The 20,723-nt window shown below is 42.1% G+C and overlaps 1 long non-coding RNA gene across 1 annotated transcript; it reads left to right on the forward strand.

Annotated features, from left to right (window-relative positions):
- Positions 1-42: 42 nt before the first annotated feature.
- Positions 43-8,443, forward strand: LOC127567814 (uncharacterized). Its single transcript, XR_007955947.1, has 3 exons — positions 43-136; positions 552-772; positions 8,276-8,443. It is a non-coding gene; the product is annotated as an uncharacterized LOC127567814 (long non-coding RNA).
- The last annotated feature ends 12,280 nt before the right edge of the window (positions 8,444-20,723 follow it).

Raw genomic sequence — 20,723 nt, forward strand, 5'->3', positions numbered from 1 at the left:
GTTGGTGTCAATCAATCTCAGTTATGCGAGGTGAGCAAGGTAGTTTTATTTCGATGTGTCAATTGGTCTTTCCAGTCAGGGGGTTAGTTCCCTGTTCTTGACTGACAACTTATTCTGTTAGTCGTTTCGCAATTCTGTAAGTACCTTTAAATTATTGTGTAGCATGTCTTACTTAGTGTGACTCAGCATTACAAGGAAGTAATAATATTCCAATAGTTTAAATGTTGGGGGAAAACACTTAAAGGAATAGTGCCCCTTATTCCCAATAAGTGCATCTTCCACTTGTAATTTTTTGAAGTTTTAATTTTGCTTTATTTATATTACTTAATAGACTTTGTATGTCGTGAAAGAAAGGGAAAAAACTGCGAGAAAGCTATCTATTTACTTATAAAATAGTTTTGCGCACAGTTCACGTGGACAAATCGCCCAAACAGGTCCATTCATCTGTGAACTCGAGGGACAGGAGACGGCAGGTACTGAAATCTGAAGCAAAAGACAAGTATGCGGGGTCTCGACCCGAAAAGTTGACTATTCCTTTTTTCTCCTTACAGATACTGCTTGACCCGCTGAGTTCCTCCAGCAGTTTTTTTTACATCTATGGACTCTTGTGTGAAGTAAGATTGTCCATGATCCACCAAGTACGGCCGCACAAATCACCGACTAACACTTCTGTGTTTACAGCTCACTAAGTTTCCGTTCCTTCGTGATTCTCCCTCGATGACACTCAAAATAATGAACTTTAGTCTTGCTGTTTCCGCAGCACGTTCCCCATGTAAGTACCGCAAGCCTTCACATTAGTTGAGGCCGTATGTGCACGTCTTTTTCAAACCTCCCTCGTGTGGCTGGCTTTGCTGTTGTCCATTCAGTAGAATTTTCGAAATAATACATTCGTATGTACTCAGACAGGGCCAACCCAGTAAAAATTAGCATCAATGCCATGCCGGTGATGCATTACATTACACCTCCAGAAAAGCTGTGCCTGGAATCCCAGTGCCCTAGATTTCGAAGGCAGGGCAAACGAAAAGTTAAAAGTCGTTTCAAAGTGTGGCTGGATAGGTCGTTCGTATCTCGAAGTATAACCTCGAAGCGGCATGGCCTCTTCTGGAGTCTTCAGAAATATGGCCATGTTCATCCATGTGCGTTTGGTCAAGTGCCCCAAAGAGGCGTTGGCTTTGGGGAAATGGTCAATATTGGTATCAATTACAGCACGATGATACAGAATGGATCCTAGTTCCTCCGATTATAGTTCGTGGTCTATGAAAAAAAATTGCAGAGAAATAATGGATTTCATGTTGTTTGCATGGTGCCTTTTGAGTCTATTGTTATTCCAACTTCTGAGTGTGAGAGTTAGTGAGTTATCTCTGTCATGATATATTGAAATTGGAAGCAGATCCCTCTAGCCTGCTCTGCTGTTCAATACTTTAGTGGCTGATAAACCTCAACTCCACGTTCCTGTCTATTCGTGGCAATCCTTTATCCCCTTGCTTTATCAAGAGCCTATGTAACTCTGCCTTTAAAATATTCAAAGATTCTGCCCCCATTGTCCTTTGAATTCCAAAGAAAAGAATTCCAAAGGCTCATGACCCTCCTAAAGAAAAAAAAATCTGCCTTATCTCTTTCTTAAATCAGTGCCCCCCCCTTTATTTTAAACAGCCATTCCATAATTCTACATTCTCCCACAAGTGGAAAATCCTCTTCACATACACCCAATCAAAATCCCTCAGGATCTTATAAACTCTAATCAAATTACTTCTCACTCTCCTAACATCCAGCCTGGTACTTTAGATGTGGTCAAAACAATACCTTGTATAACAGAAGCTTAATCTCTCTACCTTTGTGTTTAATTCTCCTTGCAAAAATATTCTTTTAACTTTGTTAATTATTTTATGTATTTACACATCAGCCTTTTGTAAATAGGGCACATAAATCCTTCTGCAATCTCCTCCCCCTTAGATATTATGAATCTTTTTATTTTTTTCTAGAAATTGACTATTTCAATTGAGTCTATATGGGTAGAACTCAAAAATAAGAAAGGTGCAATCATTCTGATGGGATTATACCAGGTCACCAGGACATTGAGGAACAGATATTCAAGCAGATTAGGGAAAGGTGCAAAAACAACAGGATTGTCATGGTGGGTGACTTCAATTTCCCCAATATAGATTGGGACCTTAGTGCAACGGGGTTAGATGGGTTAGAATTTGTTAGGTGCATCCATCTAACTAGAGGAGGAGCCATACTAGACCTTGTATTGGGAAATGAGCCTGGCCAGGTGAGTGACCTTTTAGTGGGGGAACATTCAGGAAATGGTGATTACAACTCATTAAGTTTTAAGATAGCTATGACTAAGGATAAGTATCGACCTTGCAGGAAAGTATTAAACGGGTGGAGAGCAACAAGAGTATTATGCAGGAGCTAGGAAGAGTTAATTGGGAAGAGCTGTTTTTGGGCAAGTCCACATCTGACATGTGGAGGGCATTTAAAGACCAACTACATAGAGTACAGGACCAGTATGTCCCAGTAAGAAGGAAGGACAAGGATGGCAATGTAAGGTAACCTTGGATGATGAGAGAGATTGTGAATTTAGTCAAGAAGAAAGAGGAAGCATATGTATGGTTTAAATTGAATTTAAATTTAAAATTGAACAGGGCCCTTAAGGAATAGAAAGAAGCCAGAAAAGAATTCAAGAAGGGAATTAGGACAGCCAGGAGGGGCCATGAAAAGTCCTTGGCAAGTAGGATTAGAGAGAATCCCAAGGAATTCTGTACATACATCAAGAGCAAGAGGATAACTAGAGAGAAGGTAGGACTACTCAAGATAAATGAGGGAACATCTGCTTGGAGGTGGAGGATGTGGGTGAGGTCCTAAATGAGTACCTTGCATCAGTATTCACCAAAGGGAAGGACATGGAGGATAGTGAGTTTGGTGTGGAGCTTTTGAGATAAAGAAGGAGATAGTGTTGGTCTCTTGAAGAACATTAAAGTGGACAAGTCCCCAGGGCCTCATGAGATATATCGCAGGTTATTGAGAGAGGCAAAAGATGAGATTGCTGGAGCCTTGAACAAGACCTTTGTGTCCTCTTTAGCCACAGGCGAGGTCCTGGAGGACTGGCAAGTAGCTAATGATGTTCCATTGTTCAAGAAGGGAAATAGGAATAATGCTGGAGATTATAGACTGATGAGTCTCACATCTGCTATTGGAGAGGATTCTTAGGGATAGGATTTGTGAGCATTTGGAAAAGCATGGCCTAATTAGGGACAGTTAGGGCTTTGTGCGGGGCAGGTCATGTCTTACTAACGAGTGAGCTTTTTGATGAGGTGTCAAAAAAGGAAGCAATGAAGGTAGAGCAATGGATTTGTATACATGGATTTTAGTAAAGCATTCAACAAGGTCCCTCATGGTAGGCACACGCAGAAGATTAAGATGCATAGGATCCACAGTGACTTGTCCGTTTGGATTCAGAATTGACTTACCCATAGAACACAGAGGGTAGTGGTTGATGGGTCTTACTCTGCTCGGAGGCAGATGGAGTTTAATCCAGGCAAATGTGAGGTATTGCACTTTGAGAGGTCAAATGTAATGGAGGGAAAACACAGTTAATGACAGGACCCTTAACGGCATTGATGTAGAAAGCAATCTTGAGCTTCCTGAAATTGTTGATAGGGTGGTAAACAAGGATATGGCTTGCTTGCCTTTATTAGTTGAGGCATTGAGGTCCAGAGTCAGGAGGTTATATTGCAGGTTATATTAAAACTCTGGTTAGGCCACATCTGGAGTACTGCATTCACTTCTGGTTGCCTCATTATAGGAAGGATGTAGAGGCTTAGGAGAGGGTGCAAAAAGGTTTACCAGGATACTGCCTGGATTAGAGGGCACTTGCTCTAAGGAGAGGTTGGACAAACTAGGGTTGTTTTCTCTGGAGTGGTGGAGGCTGAGCGGAGACCCGATAGAAGCTTATAAAACGATGAGAGGTATAGATAGAATAGACAGCTGGTATCTTTCTCCCAGGGTTGAAATATCGAAAAGCAGAGGGCATGGATTTAAGGTGAGAAGGGGAAAGTTCAAAGGAGATGTGCTAGACAAGTTTTTTTTACAGAGAGTGGTTGGTACCTGGAATGTGCTGCCAGGGGTGGTGGTAAAGGCAGATACAATAGAAGTGTTCAAGAGGCTCTTAAGTAGGCACATGAATATACAGAGAAAGAAGGGCCATGTGCAAGCAGAAGGGATTAGTGTAAATAGGCATCATTAGCTTAATTAGTTTGGCACAACATTGTGGGCTGAAGGGCCTATTCCTGTGCTGCACTGTTCTATGTTCTACTTCACATTATTCCACATTATACTTCATTTGGCAGATTTTTATCTACTCACCTAAACAATCTCTCTCCCTTTGTAGCCTCCTTCTGTCTTCTCCACAACTTATTTTCCTACCTATCTTTCTGTCATCAGCAAATGTCATCCAAGTCATTTTTATATATATATATATGTATATTTTTTTTTGTTAAAGTCAAGGTCCCTGCACAAATCCCAATGGCCCACCATTCATTGCATCTTGCTGTCCACAGAAAATGACATTTATGCCCACCCTGAGTGAGTTCAGGGAGAAATATGTGGATAATCTGGAGCATGTTAGTATTAAGAGGGAGGCGGTGTTAGACATTATGGAACACCACAGGTGATAAATCCATAGGCTGGATGAGATCTATTCCAGAATGCTATGTGATCGCTGACAGACATCTTTTTTTTAGCCACAGATGAGGTGCCAGAAGCTGTTCTCTCTTTATTTAAGAAGGGCAGCAGATATAAGCCAGGTAATTACAGGCTGATGAACCTGACATTAGTGGTAGAGAACTTGCTGGAGAAAATTCTAAGGGATATGATTTAAGTATAAATGGAAAGGCAGGGGCTGATCAGGCATAGCAAATGTGGCTTTGTGCAGGGGAACTCGTGTCTCACTAATTTGACTGAGGTTTTTGAGGAGGTCATTAGACAGCAACAAACAATCTGCTGGAGGAACTCAGCGGGTCAAACAGCATTTGTGGGAGGAAAAGAATTGTCGAGGTTTCAGGTCGAAACCCTGCATCAGAACTGAGCCTTGAGTCCCGAAATGTTTGTTGCTCCAGATTCCAGCATCTGCAGTCTCTTGTATCTCTACAGGGTATTAGACATTGTGTATATGGACTTCAGTAAGGCATTTGACGAGAACCTGCACGGTAGACTTGTCCAGAAGGTTAAGGAACATGGGATCCAAGCCGAACTGACCAATTGGATACAAAGTTGGCCTTGTGATAGGAGACGGAGAGTGGTGATAGAAGCAGGCTTTTCTGATTAGAAGTCTGTGACCAGCGGTGTACCACAGGGATCCGTGCTGGGACTTTAGTGATTTAAATTAAGGTCTTGAATGTGAATGTAGGAGTTTGCCAATGACATGAAAGTTGTTGGTGTTGGGGAATAGCAAGGAAGGTCATCTAAGGCTACAGCAGGATCCAGGTCTTCCTCAAGTTATGGCCAGGTCCCATTCCTGTGAAATGTTTGTAACTCGGACAATCCACAAGTCAGAAATGGATCCACAAACCGAGTTCCCCCACTGCACACCCCGTAGCTGCTGGCAAATCCATCGCACCAGTCTCCCAAACGCTTGTTCATATGTACAGACTGTACATAAGTCAGGAATTTGTAAGCTGGGGAGGACCTGTATAGATCAGTTGGAAAGTTGGACAAAGCATTGACAGATATAATTTAACTGACAAGTGCTGGTTATGTCAAATAGAGATAGGACATATACAGTAAATGGTAAGGAATGTTGCTGAACAGAAGGACCGAGGTTCAAGTCCATTGTTCCCTGAAAGTGGCAGCACAAGTAGAAAAGATGGTGAAGAAAGCATACGACATGCTCGCCTTCATAGGTCAGGGCATAGAGTATAAAATTTGTGATGTTATGTTGCAACTTTACAAAACACTGGTTAGACCACACTTGGAGTATTGTGTGCAGTTCTAGTCACCATACTGTAAGAAGGATGTGCTAGTGCTGGAGAGAGTGCAAAGGAGATTCACCAGGATATTGCCTGGATTGGAGGACTTTAGTTATAGGGAGAGATTGGATACGCTGGGCTTGTTTTCCCTAGAGGGAAGGAGGCTGAGGGGTGACCTGATAAAGGTATATAAGACTCTAAGACGCATAGATAGAATCTAGTTCTCCTGGTAGGAGTATCAAAAACAAGAGAGCATAGATTTAGGTGAGAGGAAGGAGTTTTAAAGGAAATTTGAGGGGGAAGTTTTTTTGGCACAGAGTGGTTGATATTCGGAACTCGTTGCCAGAGGAGGTGGTGGAATCAGATACAATCACTACACTAGAGAGACATTTGGACAGACATCTGAATGGGCAAGGCACAGAATAATATGAATCTAATGCAGGGAAATTGGATTTGTGCGGACTGGGGGAAATGGTTGACATAGACATCATGGGTTGAGGTGCCTGTTTCTGTGTTGTACAACTCTAACTATGATTTTTATTTAACTTTGTTGACTTTGATTACCTTGCATCCTTTTAAGTGCCCTGCTATGATGACTTTAATAATAGTTTCTAAAATTTTCTTAATGACAGTCTTTAAACTGTCTCCTAGTTTCCTGCTTTCTGTTTCTTGCCCACCTTCCACCACCACCTACTCCCACATTCTCGAATAAAGGACTTCATAATTTTTAGGAAAGAGATCCAGAACAAATGAGGTTTAAATGGAGCATATTGAAATCAAACTTTAGACTATTGTTTATTGACTACAGCTCTGCCTTCAATACTATAATTCCAAACAAACTCATCACCAAACTCCGAGACCTGGGACTCAACACCTCCCTCTGTAACTGGATCCTTAGCTTTCTGACCAACAGACTGCAATTAGTGAGGATGGGCAGCAATACCTCCAGCATGACTATTCTCAACACTGGTGCCCCACAAGGCTGTGTCCTCAGCCCTCTACTCTACTCCCTGTATACTCATGACTGCGTGGCTAGATTCTGCTCTAACTCCATCTACAAGTTTGCAGATGATACCACCATAGTTGGCCGTTTCTCAAATAACGATGAGTTGGAGTACAGGAAGGAAGGAGATAGAGAGCTCAGTGGAATGGTGTCATGACAACAACCTTTCCCTCAATGTCAGCAAAACAAAAGAGCTGGTCATTACTTCAGGAAAGGGAGCAGTGTACATGCACCTGTCTACATCAATGGTGCTGAGGTTGAGAGGGTTGAGAGCGTTGAGAGCTTCAAGTTCCTAGGAGTGAACATCACCAATAGCCTGTCTTGGTCCAACCACATGGATGCCACAGCCAAGAAAGCTCACCAGTGCCTCTACTTCCTCAGGAGGCTAAAGAAGTTTGGCATGTCCCCCTTGACACTCAGCAATTTTTATCGATGCACAATAGAAAGCATCCTATCTGGATGCATCACAGCTTGGTATGGCAACTGCTCTGCCCAGGACCGCAAGAAACTACAGAGAGTTGTGGACGCATCCAGCGCATCATGGAAACCAGTCTCCCCTCCATGGACTCTGCCTATACCTCTCGCCGCCTTGGTGAAGCAGCCAGCATAATCAAAGACCCCACCTACCCGGATCATTCTCTGTTCTATCCTCTCCCATTAGGCAGAAGATACAGGAGCCTGAGGGCACATACCACCAGGCTCAAGGACAGCTTCTGTCCTACGGTGATAAGATTATTGAACGGTTCCCTTATACAATGAGATGGACTCTTGACCTCACAATCTACCTTGTTTGACCTTGCACCTTATTGTCTACCTGCAATGCACTTCCCTGTATCTGTGACACTTTACTCTGTATTCTGTTATTGTTTTAACCCTGTACTACCTCAATGTATCTGCACTGTGTAATGAATTGATCTGTAATGAAAGGTATGCAAGACAAGTTTTTCCACTGTACCTTGGTTCAAGTGACAATAATAAACCAATACCAAATAGTGGGGAGGGGAAAGAAAAATAAAAATGAAAGAAAGTTTGGAGTAAGATAAAGAAGTAAGAAGATGGATCAATGACAACAGATAACATGTTAGTTATAAAACACAGCTGCAAAAAAAACAATGTGTGAGAATTGTCTGAATTACTTTAAAAATATGATTTTGTTGATTTTAAGATGGGTGGATGAATTACCTTGTAATTGCTAACTGCAAGGTAATAGTGGAACAGTGCAAAAGTCCAAGCAAGATATGGGGCTACATAATAGTGTGAGTCACTTACTTTATAATTTCCAATTTCTTTCACATCATTCAAGGATACCCAAGGAGTAAATGCACCATTGGAATGGTATGTGTTGCCAAAATGAAACTACTTTTTCTGGAATTTTCTATTACGGTATGAAGTTCAAGTGACAGAAAATCTGAGGAAATTCAGAGCCTGAATTTCATTAAAGAAGAGGACAATGGCTGGAAACCTATGTGTCATTCTTTTCACGGTAACTAATTTAATATAAAATGACATATCTCACAGCATGTGGCAAATAATAATGGTCTTTGCAAAGCAATTTTCACCCAGTGAAACTGGTTGGCCATTGGAAGTATATTTAAATGCACGTAGCATTAGGAATAAAGTAGGTGACCTAGTGGCACAACTGCAGGTTAATAAATATGACATTGTGGCAATCACTGAGTCATGGCTTTATGACGGATGTGATTGGGAACTGAATGTCCAGGGGTACACTGTGTATAGGAAGGATAGGCGGGTAGGCAGAGAGGGAGGTGTGGCCATGATGGTTAGTAATGATATAAAATCAATAGAAAGGACATTGGGTCAGAAGAGGCGGAATCCTTATGGGTGGAGTTAAGGAATAGCAAGGGTAAAAGGACAATAGTAGCAGTTATATATAGGCCCCCTAAGAGCAGTCAGGAAGTGGACCATAAGTTGCAGTTTGAAATAGAAAAAGCATGCCAGAGTGACAACGTGAAGATAATTATGGGGGATTTTAACATGAAGGTGGACTGGGAAATCCAGCAAGGCAGTAGATCTCAGGAGAGTGAGTTTGTGGAATGTCTACGGGACGGTTTTTTGGAGCAACTTGTTGATGAGTCCACCAGGGTGATCAGCTGTTTTGGATTGGGTGCTGTGTAATGAACCGGAGGTGATTAGGGAACTAAAGGTAAAGGAACCATAGGGAACTAGTGATCGCAATATGGTTGAGTTCAGTTTCAAATTTGAGAAGGAGAAGCTGATAACTGGTGTATCGATATTTCAGTGGAACAAAGGAAATTACAGTGGTATGAGAGAGGAGCTGGCCCAAATTGATTGGAAGAGTAAGCTAGCTGGAGGGACGGCGGAGCAGAAATGGAAGGAATTTCTACAAGTAATAAGGAAAATGCAGGATAGATATAATACAACAAAAAAGGTTATGAATGGAAAAAAGGCACAAATGTGGATAACGAGAGAGGTGAAGGCTAAAATAAAAGCAAAAGGGAGGGCATACAAGGAAGCAAAAATTAGTGGGAAAACAGAAGACTGGGAAACGTTTAAAAACCTGCAGAAAGAAACTAAGAAGGTTATTAGGAAAGAAAAGATGAATTATGAAAGGAAGTTGGCAAATAACATTGGAAAGGATACCAAGAGGTTTTTTAAATATATAAGGAGTAAAAGAGAGAGACGGGTTAATGTAGGACCAATCAATAACTGTGCGGGAGAGATTATAATGGATGATAAAGAGATGGCAGGAGAACTAAATGAGTATTTTACATCGGTCTTCACTATGGAGGACATCAGCAATATACCAGTTAGGGGGTCTCACGGAATGGAGCTGAGTTCAGTTAAGATTACTAGAGAGAAGGTGCTAGGAAAACTAAATGGGCTAAAGACTGTTAAGTCTCCCAGACCAGATGAGGTGCATCCCTGGGCTGTGAAGGAGGTGTCTTTAGAGATAGTGGAGGCATTGGTGATAATTTTCCAGGAATCGATAGACTCCGGCATCATTCCGGAGGACTGGAGGGTCGCAAATGTAGTTCCACTGTATAAGAAAGGTGGGAGGCAGCATAAAGGAAATTACAGACCTCTTAGTCTGACATCACTGGTGAGAAAGTTATTTGAATCGATCCTCAAGGATGAGGTTATGGAATACCTAGAGGTGCAAGGCAAGATAGGTCCTAGCTAACATGGTTTCCTGAAGGGAAGATCCTGCCTGACCAACCTATTGGAGTTTTTTGAAGAAATCACAGGTAGGGTGGATAAGGGAGAGGCGGTAGATGTCGTGTATTTAGACTTTCCAAAGGCCTTCGATAAGGTGCCGCATAAGAGACTGATTAATAAGATGAGAGGTCATGGAATTGCAGGTAGAATAACAGAATGGGTGGAGCATTGGCTGGTTGACAGGAAGCAAAGGGTGGGAATAAAAGGATCTTATTCTGGTTGGCTACCAGTTACTAGTGGTGTTCCGCAGGGGTCGGTGTTGGGGCTGCTTCTTTTTACCTTGTACATTAACGATTTGGATGATGGAGTAAATAGTTTTGTGGCTAAGTTTGCGGATGACACCAAGATAGGTGGAGGAGTAGAGAGTATTGAGGAGACAGGAAGGTTGCAAAGAGACCTAGATAGTTTAGGAGAATAGGCAAAGAAATGGAGTAAATGGTTTTGTGGCTAAGTTTGCAGACGACACCAAGATAAGTGGAGGAGTAGGGAGTATTGAAGAAAGAGGAAGGTTACAGAGAGACCTAGATAGTTTAGGAGAATGGGCAAAGAAATGGCAGATGAGATTCAATGTTGAGAAATGTGCCGTTGGACACTTGGAAACAGAAATAAACTGGCAGATTATTATCTAGAAGGAGAGAAAATTCAAAGTACAGAAGTACAAAGGGACTTGGGGGTACTCGTGCAGGATACCTTAAAGGTTAACCACAAGGTCAGATCGGCAGTAAGGAAAGCGAATGCTATGTTGGCATTCATTTCAAGAGGTATAGTGTATAAAAGTAAGGAAGTGTTGATGAGGCTCTACGAGGCACTAGTGAGGCCTCATTTGGAATACTGTGCACAATTTTGGGCCCTGTATCTTAGGAAGGATGTGCTGATGTTGGAGAGGGTTCAGAGGAGATGTACGAGGATGATTCCTGGAATGAAAGGGCTTACATATGATGAGCATTTGTCGGCTCTTGGACTGTACTCATTGGAGTACAGAAGAATGAGAGGGGACCTCATAGAAATATTTAAAATGTTGAAAGGACTGGACAGAGTAGATGTGGCCAAGCTGTTTTCCTTGGTGGGTGAGTCCAGGACCAGAGGGCACAGGTTTAAAACAGAGATGAGGAGAAATTTCTGTAGCCAGAGGGTGGTGAATTTGTGGAATTCCTTGCCAGGTACAGCAGTGGAGGCCAGATCATTGGAGGCGTTTAAGGAAGAGATAGATAGATACCTAATTAGTCGGGGTATCAAGGGATATGGGGATAAGGCCGGAAATTGGGGTTAGAATAGTTTTTTTGTCCCCCCCCCCCAATTTCTCATTTCTTTTTTTCCTTTTTCTTTGGAGCAGACTCGATGGGCCAAATGGCCTACTTCTGCTCCCTTGTCTTGTGATCTTGTGGTATTCACAATTTTAATGGCAACGACGCAACTTGCACCAAGCTGGTGGTATTTTATGTATAACAATTCCTGTAGGACAATCTTAACATAAAATTAACAATTTATACTGTGATTAACCAAAGACTTTCAGTCAATGTGAAATTATCAAGGCTGATCATGTATTCCAAAATGCAAGGACAAACCAGGGAACTACAGGCGAGTGAGCCTATCATCAGTAGTGGGAATGTTACTGGAGGCAATTCTGAAGGGCAGGATCTACCAGCATTTGAAAAGGCAAGGACCATTTAGGGATAGTCAGCATGGCTTTGTGTGTGGGAAATCGTGTTTCACAAACTTGATTGAGTTTTTTGAAGAGGTGACCAAGAGAATAGATGAGGGCAGGGTGGTAGACATGAATGTTAGGCAGGTCTGGAAGGTTAGATCGCATGGAATCCAGGGTGAGATAGCCAATTGGATGTTAAATTGGCCTGATGAAGGAGGCAGAGGGTGGTAGTGGAGGGTTGATTTTTTTTAAGAGTGGAGACTGTATTGTGGAGGGCCGTGGCTGTCATGTGACAGCACTGCCCAGTACCTGGTCGAAAGACACACCACTGTCAATCAAGGCCTGGCTCCACCCCACCCATCAGTGCACTCCTGATCATTGGCCCCTTTAAGCACCTTTGTACTTGGCCTCAGGCCATTGTCCTTCTGTGATCGATTAGTCCTTGCTGGCACCAGGGCATTGGCCTTTTTGAACTACCTGGGCTGGACCCCCCCCCCCCCCCAAGCCCTCCAGCACTATAATAGAGTGCCATGCGTGCCTGGTTCGCTCTCTTTGTTTGCTCAGAGGAATCGTGAAATGACGCTGGAGATACCACCGGTAAGGTGTCCACTTCAACAGGGTTAGGATCGTTATAAGTTAGTATTCCCGGTAGCGTGGAGCCATGTCTGCACTGAGTCAATGGGTGGCGGGTAGTGTATTGCTTTTCCTTGATTGTTTGTACCCTGTGTGTGTGTGTGTGTGTGTGTGTGTGTGTGTGTGTGTGTGTGTGTGTGTATTTTACCCTTGTTACAATTTTCCCACGTTCACTAACACCGGTGCACGCATGTGTGTGTGTGTGTGTGTGTGTGTGTGTGTGTGTGTGTGTGTTGCCCCGTTAGTTTTCCCTGCATTTGTCTTTGTAAGTAAATCATTTAACTCTAAGACTGTGTTCCAAGTCCTTGTCCTTCAAGACCTCGAATCTATTTCACAACAGAGACCTCGACCAGTGATGTGCCACAGGGATAGGTGCTGGGTCCACTGTTGTTTGTCATTATTACAGATGACAATGTTCTTAACATGGTTAAGTTTGTGGATAACACCAAAATTGGTGGTGTGGTGGACAGTGAAGAGATTTATCTAAGTTTACAAGGGGATCTAGACCAACTTGGGAAGTGGGCAAGAGAATGGCAAATGAAATTTAACTCCGGCAAGGGTGAGGTGTCACAGTTTGGTAAGTTAAACCAGGGCAGAACTTGCACAGTAAATGAGAGAGCCCTGGAAAATGTAGAACAAAGCGATCTAGGGGTACGGGTGCAGAGCTTACTTAAAGTGGAGACTCGGGTAGACAGCATGGTGAAGAAGGCATTTGGCATGCTTGTCTTCATCGGGGCATTGAGTAGAAGAGTTGGAAGGTCACGTTACAGCTGTACAAGATGTTGGTGAGACCACACCTGGAATATTGTGTGCAATTCTGGTCACCTGGGAATAGTAAGGATGTCATTCAGCTGGAAAGGCTGAAGAAAAGATTCATGAGGATGTTACCGGGACTGGAGGGCTTGAGCTAATAGTAGAGGCTGGATAGTCTGGGATTTCTTACCCTGGAGTGTAGGAGGATGAGGGGAGACCTTATAGAGACTTGTAAAATCATGAGGGGCATAGATAAATGGTCACGGTCTTTTTCCAAGGATAGGGGAGTCTAAAACTAAGGTAGGACATGGGTTTAACGTAAGAGAGGAAAGATTTAAAAGAATTCTGAGGGGCAACTTTTTCCACAGAGAGAGTGGTGGGTATATGGAAAGGCCTGCCAGAGGAAGCGGTAGAGGCAGGTGTAATGCAACATTTAAATTACATTTAGACAAGTACATGGATAGGAGAAGTTTATAAGATATCTTTATTAGTCACATGTACAACGAAATGCACAGTGAAATGTATCTTTTGCGTAGAGTGTTCTGAGGGCAGCCTGCAAGTGTCGCCACGCTTCCGGTGCCAACATAGCATGCCCACAACTTCCTAACCCATACGTCTTTGGAATGTGGGAGGAAACCGGAGCTCCCAGAGGAAACCCACGCAGATAGGGAGAACGTACAAACTCCTTACAGACAGCAGTGGGAATTGAACCCAGGTCACTGGCGCTGTAATAGCATTACTCTAACCACTATACTACCGAGCCTGCTGGCACTCCATGGGCCAGACATGGAGAAATGGGACTAGCTCAAGTGGACAACTTGGTTGGCGTGGACAAGTTGGGCCAAAGGGCCTGTTTCTGAGCTGTATAACTCTATGACTGTGAATATCTCATGCGGTATTTGACAGCAATTTAAATTACTCCAACATATCATTGGTGATGTCACCCAGGAAGAGAGCATGAAATTTTATGAACTTTGTATATCCTTGAAGACTACTACTCGCAGGCCTCCAGCCTGAATAAGTCCTTTCAACCACCACCCTCTGTCTTCTACATGCAGGCCAGTTCTGGATCCACACAGCCAATTCTCCACTGACGCCATGCATCTGAACTTTCTTGATTAACCTATCATGTGGGACCTTGTTGACGCTATTACAGTGCCAGCGATCAGGGTTCGATTCCCGTCGCTGTCTGTAAGGAGTTTGTACGTTCTCCCGTGTCTGCGTGGGTTTCCTCCGGGTGCTCCGGTTTCCTCCCACATTGCAAAGACGTATTGGTAGGTTAATTTGGGTTTAAAAATGGGTGGCACAGACTCGTTGGGCCGGAAGGGCCTGTTACCACGCTGTAAATAAAATTTCTTTAAAAAATTAATATAAATGCCATACTAAAGTTCATACGGATGACATCCACAGCTCTACCTTCATCAATCTCTCTTGTCACCTTGCCAAAAAACTCAATCAGGTTAGTATTTCAATACCAATCTTCCTCTTTTAGTTTAAACATATTAGTATCTTTTGATGTGCATTCAAAATGGAAAGTTGTGAGACTGAATTCAGTAAGCCTGGTAATGTATAGGCTGTCAGATTATCATTTAAAAAAAACTCGACTACCTTGCTTACGCTTTTTAGGGAAAGCAACACACACCCTTGACTTGTTCTGATGCTAGGTCAATATCTGAAATATTAACTCTGTTTCTCTCTCCGAGATGTTCCCTGATCTGCTAGGCATTTCCAAAATTTCTACATTTGACTCCAGAGTCAACTTCATGACCCCCATCAGAGATGGGGAATAAATGCTATCTTGCAGTATATCAAGGATATATATTTTTAACCGCAGCTGTGTTTGTAGTTTAATTGTAATTGTAGGATTACAATTGTTTAATTGTAATTCCAATTCTTCCTGAACCACCTGCACTTTGATAATGGCTAGGTCAAGAAAATATAAATTAGGATGTTAGCTTTGAATCTGGTATTTTGCTGAATATGTTTGATAGTACCACATGGAAAGATTGTTTATAGAAAAACACATGCAATATCCTGCCTTAGATTATACAATTGCATTAATGTGATATATAGCCTTTTCTTCTCCAAATAAAATAAAAATTATAAAATAAAAAGGCATGCTGCTGTAATGAGTGGTGCTGTGTACAGTTATCTACTAACAGTCCTTAATCTCTGCCCTCTTGTCTTATTGAAAAACACAGTGATGCCATAGGAATGTAGCAGGCCAGGCAGCAACCGTGGAGAAAAACAGGCGATCAACATTTCGGATCAGGACCCTTCTTCAGGACTGAAGATAGGAAAAGGGGAAGCCCAATATACAGGAGGGAAAAGCAGAGCAGTGATAGGTGGACAAAAGGGGGGAGGTGGGGTGGGAACAGTGTGGTGATAGGTAGATGCAGGTAAGAGATAGTGATGGGCAGGTGAGGGGAGGAGGGGAGAGCAGTTCTACTGGGGGATGGGTCAAAGGTAAGAAGAGAAAGAAAAAAAGAGGCTAGGAAAGGGAAGAAGAGAATAAGCATGGGGGGGGTGCAGGGGGAGGAGTTTTTAGGGATTACCTAAAGTGGGAGAATTCAATATTCATGCTGTTAGGCTGCAAGGTTCCAAGATGGAAAATGAGGTGCTGTTCCTCCAGTTTGCGCTTGGAGTGGAGGAGACCGAGGACTGTCATCAGTGATAGTGTGGTTGGGGGTGGGGGGTGGCCGGTAAGTGATTGGCAATGGGAAGATGCAGGTTATGGTTACAGACAGAGAGCGGGTGTTCTGCGAAAAGGTCACCTAGTCTGCGTTTGGTCTTGCCAATGTATAGGAGGCCACACTTGGAGCACCGAATGCAGTAGCTGATATTAAAGGAGGTGCAGGTGAATCTCTGTCTCACCTGAAAGGATGTTTGGGTCCCTGGATGGAGGTGATGGAGGTGGTGTAGGGGCAGGTGTTGCACCTATGGCAGGGGCAGTGGAAAGTCCCCGGGGTGGGGGCAGGGGGAGGAGGAGGAGTGAACGAGGAAGTCGTGGAGAGAGTAGTCCCTGCAAAAGGCAGAAAGGGGTGGGGACGAGAAGATATGCTTGCTAGTGGGGTCCTGTTGGAGATGGCGGAAGTGGCAGAGAATGATAAGTTGGATACGTAGGCTGGTGGGATGAAATGTGAGGACGAGGGGGACTCTATCCCTGTTGGGTCTGGGAGGGGTGGGGGTGAGAGCGGAGGTGCGGGAAATGGCAGAGATATGGGTGTGAGCTCTCTCGACCACAGTGGGGGTGGGGGGGGATGCCCCAGTTAGAAAAGAAGTTGGACATCTCGGATGTCCTGGAGTGGAAAGCCTCATCATGGGAGCCGATGCAGCGGAGACAAAGAAATTGAGAAAAAGGGATAGCATCCTTGCAAGAGACAGGGTGGGAGGAGCTGTATTATTACTTGGACATATCTGGGTTTATTTTCCAGACCTTGTTAAATATCTTATTAATATATTTTGACAGTGAAAAATACCATCTCAACATTTTCAGTATTATGTCTTCTCTTTTCCCTGTTACAGTTTTGGGCAAAAGAATTCATAATCAACCTGTGGCGTTTTAAATATTTTTCCACTTCAAAGACAGCGACCACACAACTGTTTGCTCTGTTATCAATCAGAAGGTAGAATCTCAGTACCGGTAGAGTAAAATGTGTTCGATGTGGAGATTTTCTAAAGGTTGGCTGATTATTTTGTTCATCTTATGAGAATGGGTATTATATAATTATGCAATTAGAGGTACAGCAGTGCAGGCAAATAAGATTCAAATCAGTAGATATCACCTATAATGTACCTATTACTAAATCGAGAAAAGTTAGTCATTGCTAATCAAAGTTCATTGTAATGAACTGTGGTTTTAATCTTCATCTATTATTCCTGACCTTTGGTGTATTAGTTCTTGATTAATGGAAGTATCAGTTGTGATTAGTGAATCTGTTCATTTCAGAATGACAACCTGAGACTTCTCCCAAACCCAAGATGAGGATAAATTATCATTGGCAAAATAAAAAATGTGAGGCTATATTTATTTAGAAGCAGAGTGGAAAGCAGAATACTTAATAGGCCTTGTATTCACTAAGCACCACCAAGTTGAGATGGTATTGCCAGGAAAAGCCACAAAGAGAAGAAATTTTAACAAAAAAAATGTGCTAATACACAAGGTAAATTTCTCTCTTTTTGATGTTATAATGACCAAAGTCACCTGTAAGGAGGACAAGCCGTATCAGGTTGTCATCATGAGTCCTTAATAGTAAGCTGAATAAGGGAAAACATTGCTTCGGCTTCCACCAGATTGAACGTGATGTAACTTTGTTTTTAAAAAAAAAGTGCCATTAATTGAATTTTGGGTAGAATTGCAATATGAAGTAAATATGCCAGGAAGTGAGGTTTCTGACAAGCTTAGAACCACATATGATTTATGACATAGAAAAAGACCAATTGCCCCATATGGTCCACATCAGGTTTAATGTTCCACATTACCTTCTTCTCATCAACTGCTTGTAACCCTATCAGCATAAACTTCTGTGCCTCTTTCTCTCTTATTTACTTACTTCCCTCCAGAGGTAGTCCCCTCTGCTAAATATGGTAGCAAGTTCCATATTATAACCACACTGAGTAATGAAGTGTCTCCTGAACTTCTCCTTGTTTACATTTGTATCTAATATTTATGAATTTTACCATAGGGTATTTTGGCATCCAAGTGACAAACATCCTGTAACCTATCAGCCACGAAGTTTTCATATTCTTGCAGAATTTTACATTTTTAGTACAATTTTTGTCTGTTTAGCACACCGATTCCATCTAGTGGCCAGTGTGTGCAATATTATGTTAACATTGTATTTAAAATAGTGCATTACCACTGAAACACTGCAAAGAAACATTAATGTGATAAAACACAAAGGCAACTATAAATCTATTAACCTTATTGTAATGTGTAAAATATTGAAGTTTTTCTTCAATGACATCATCTACTCAGTATATTGTCCTCCTTCCTTTATATGATGTCACCAAAAACTATACATAGTACTCTAATTTTGATCTGATCAACTAAGTCTATGTAACTGATTCTGTGTAGTTGAATATAAACAGCAGCCAATACTTTTACATATTTTTGGTGCTAGTGACCAAAGACTAACTTCTCCCCTTATATCTTTTGAAAAAAAAGTAGAGGGAGTGCCAGGGAGAGAGAGTGAATATACCTCTGTAGGTTTTAAGGATGTTGTGGATAAGGACAAGGCTGGATTAGAAATTAAGGTCCTAAATTGGTTAAAGCGGATTTCAATGCAGAACAAGACCCGGAAACAATGGACTGACAGTAGCAGTTAAATCTATAGGTGACCACTGGGAGGGTTCCAGAAATAAAATAGTGAGAATTCAGGGCCAACGTGTTTCCCTCGTGGTGAAAAGTATGGCTAAGGAACCACTGATATCAAGGGACCCTGACGATTGGATTAAAAAAGATAGCTATCTCATAGCATGTTAAAGGGAATGCAGTTGAGGCACCACAGAGTTATAGGAAGTGTGTGGTGGGGGGAAGGAAGGGGGTACTTAAGTAATTAAGAGGGGACATGAAATGGCATGAGCAGGCAAGATTATGGTAAATTCCAAGGCTTTTTATAAGTATATTAAGAGCAAAAGGATAAGCAGGGAAAGAGTAGGGACCATGAGGGGCCAAAGTGGCAATTTGTGCCACTTTGGGTGTAACTAGGATTTTAATTGAGTACTTTTCACCTTTTTACTATGGCAAAGAACATTGTTGGAGAATTCAGGGAGAGGGAATGTGGAATTTTAGAACTAATCAGAAAGGTTTTCGATGTCTTACTAGGTGAAAAAGCACATAAATCCCAGGCATCTAGGTGTCAAGGAAGGGGATTGCTGGAGCTCTTACAGAAATTTTCTTAACTTCTCTGATTAGAGAAGTGCCAGATGACTGGAGAACAATCAATGTAATACCTTTATTCAAGAGGAGCAGAAGGCGAAAAGCCAGGTAATTACAATGACTCTGACATCAATGGGAGGGAAATTATTGAGGGGAGAAAAATCTGAGGTGCAGAATTAATCTACAGTTGGAGAGGGAAGGTTTGATCAGGAACTATCTGTGTGGCTTTGTTAATGGTAGGTCCTGTCTGACTAATTTAATTTTTTGAGGTGACGACTAAGTGTGTTGATGCAAGTAGTGCAATTGATGTAGGGCTTTGACATGGAGACTGTTGTAAAAGGTAAGAGCTCATGGAATACAGGGTGACTTGGTAAATTGGATCTGGAATTGGCTTGGTGATAGGAGGCAGAGGGTAATGATAAAGAGTTGTTTTTGCAATTGGAAGCCTATGTCCAGTGGTGTACCACAGGGATCACTGCTGGGACCCTTGCCATTCATTATTACATTAACAATGTTTGGAAACAAGAAGATATTGCTACAAGGTACTAGTGAAGCTACATCTGGAGTTTTGTACAGTTTTGGTCCCCATATTTAGGAATGGTTATACTAGCATTACAGATGGTTTGAAAGAGATCTACTATGCTAATTCCTTATGAGTGTGTTGTCCTATCGTGGGAGGTGAAAGAAATAAAACCTATGTTCTTTGGAGTTTACAAGAATGAGGGGAGATCTTATCGTGCTTCCAGAACCACAGATCTCTCAATACTCCCACACCCGAGAAATCCCTTAAAAATACTGTCAGATCCTACACAGCATTCAATGGTGACAAAACATACTATTATTTGCCATATTTCCTCAGTTCTCTTAAAGGTTGATAGAGAGCATGTAAAAAAAAATTGTGAACAAAACAAGCATGGGCCAGTTTTGATTCTTGGCAACTTGCTGGTAGGGAGAGTAACTTATCTTCTAGCCTTATGGCAAGTTTTCCAAATGATTCCAGTGAGTCTGTCAGAGTTCTATTTAAACCAACAATGTACCTCTCACAAAGGTTGCATTGCACTGTCACAACTAAATTTTGCTGGATAAGGGGCTCAAGACATACAGTCAGGTTCTGCACGAAAAGCTGAGGGAGAGAACAATACTTTATCCTATCACTGAAAGAAACTTGCATAAGCAACTGAGTGGAGTGATCTGGTTTGGAATGGCTTAAAACTTCAATGAATGTCTATAACATACTGTATAAAAATATTAATGATGGGTTTTCAAAAAATCAACTTGTCTGCATGCTGAAGAAGAATACAGGCAGCTTTCCAATAACCTGCACAACCTAATTCTCTTTCATGACAAAATAAAACACACTTGGACAGTAAGGTTTAAGCTACTCAAAGTAGCATGCAATCACGGGGGTCTGGAGTTTCTGACACGATCTGCTGGCAAACTCAACAGGAGTCTCTGATGGTAAGGGATAGGTGAAGAGGTTTCAGAGAAAATACAACAGCTTAAACCCCAGACAGCATAAAGCAATGGATACCACTGCCAATGCAAATAGGGCCTAAAATATAAACCAGATGCTTTAGTGTTAGGTATCCATCATAAATTAAAACAATCACTTTCACCAAAACAATCTTAACAAGCTGGATG

The sequence above is a fragment of the Pristis pectinata genome, chromosome 3 (genome assembly GCF_009764475.1).
Source record: "Pristis pectinata isolate sPriPec2 chromosome 3, sPriPec2.1.pri, whole genome shotgun sequence".
Taxonomy (NCBI): domain Eukaryota; kingdom Metazoa; phylum Chordata; class Chondrichthyes; order Rhinopristiformes; family Pristidae; genus Pristis; species Pristis pectinata.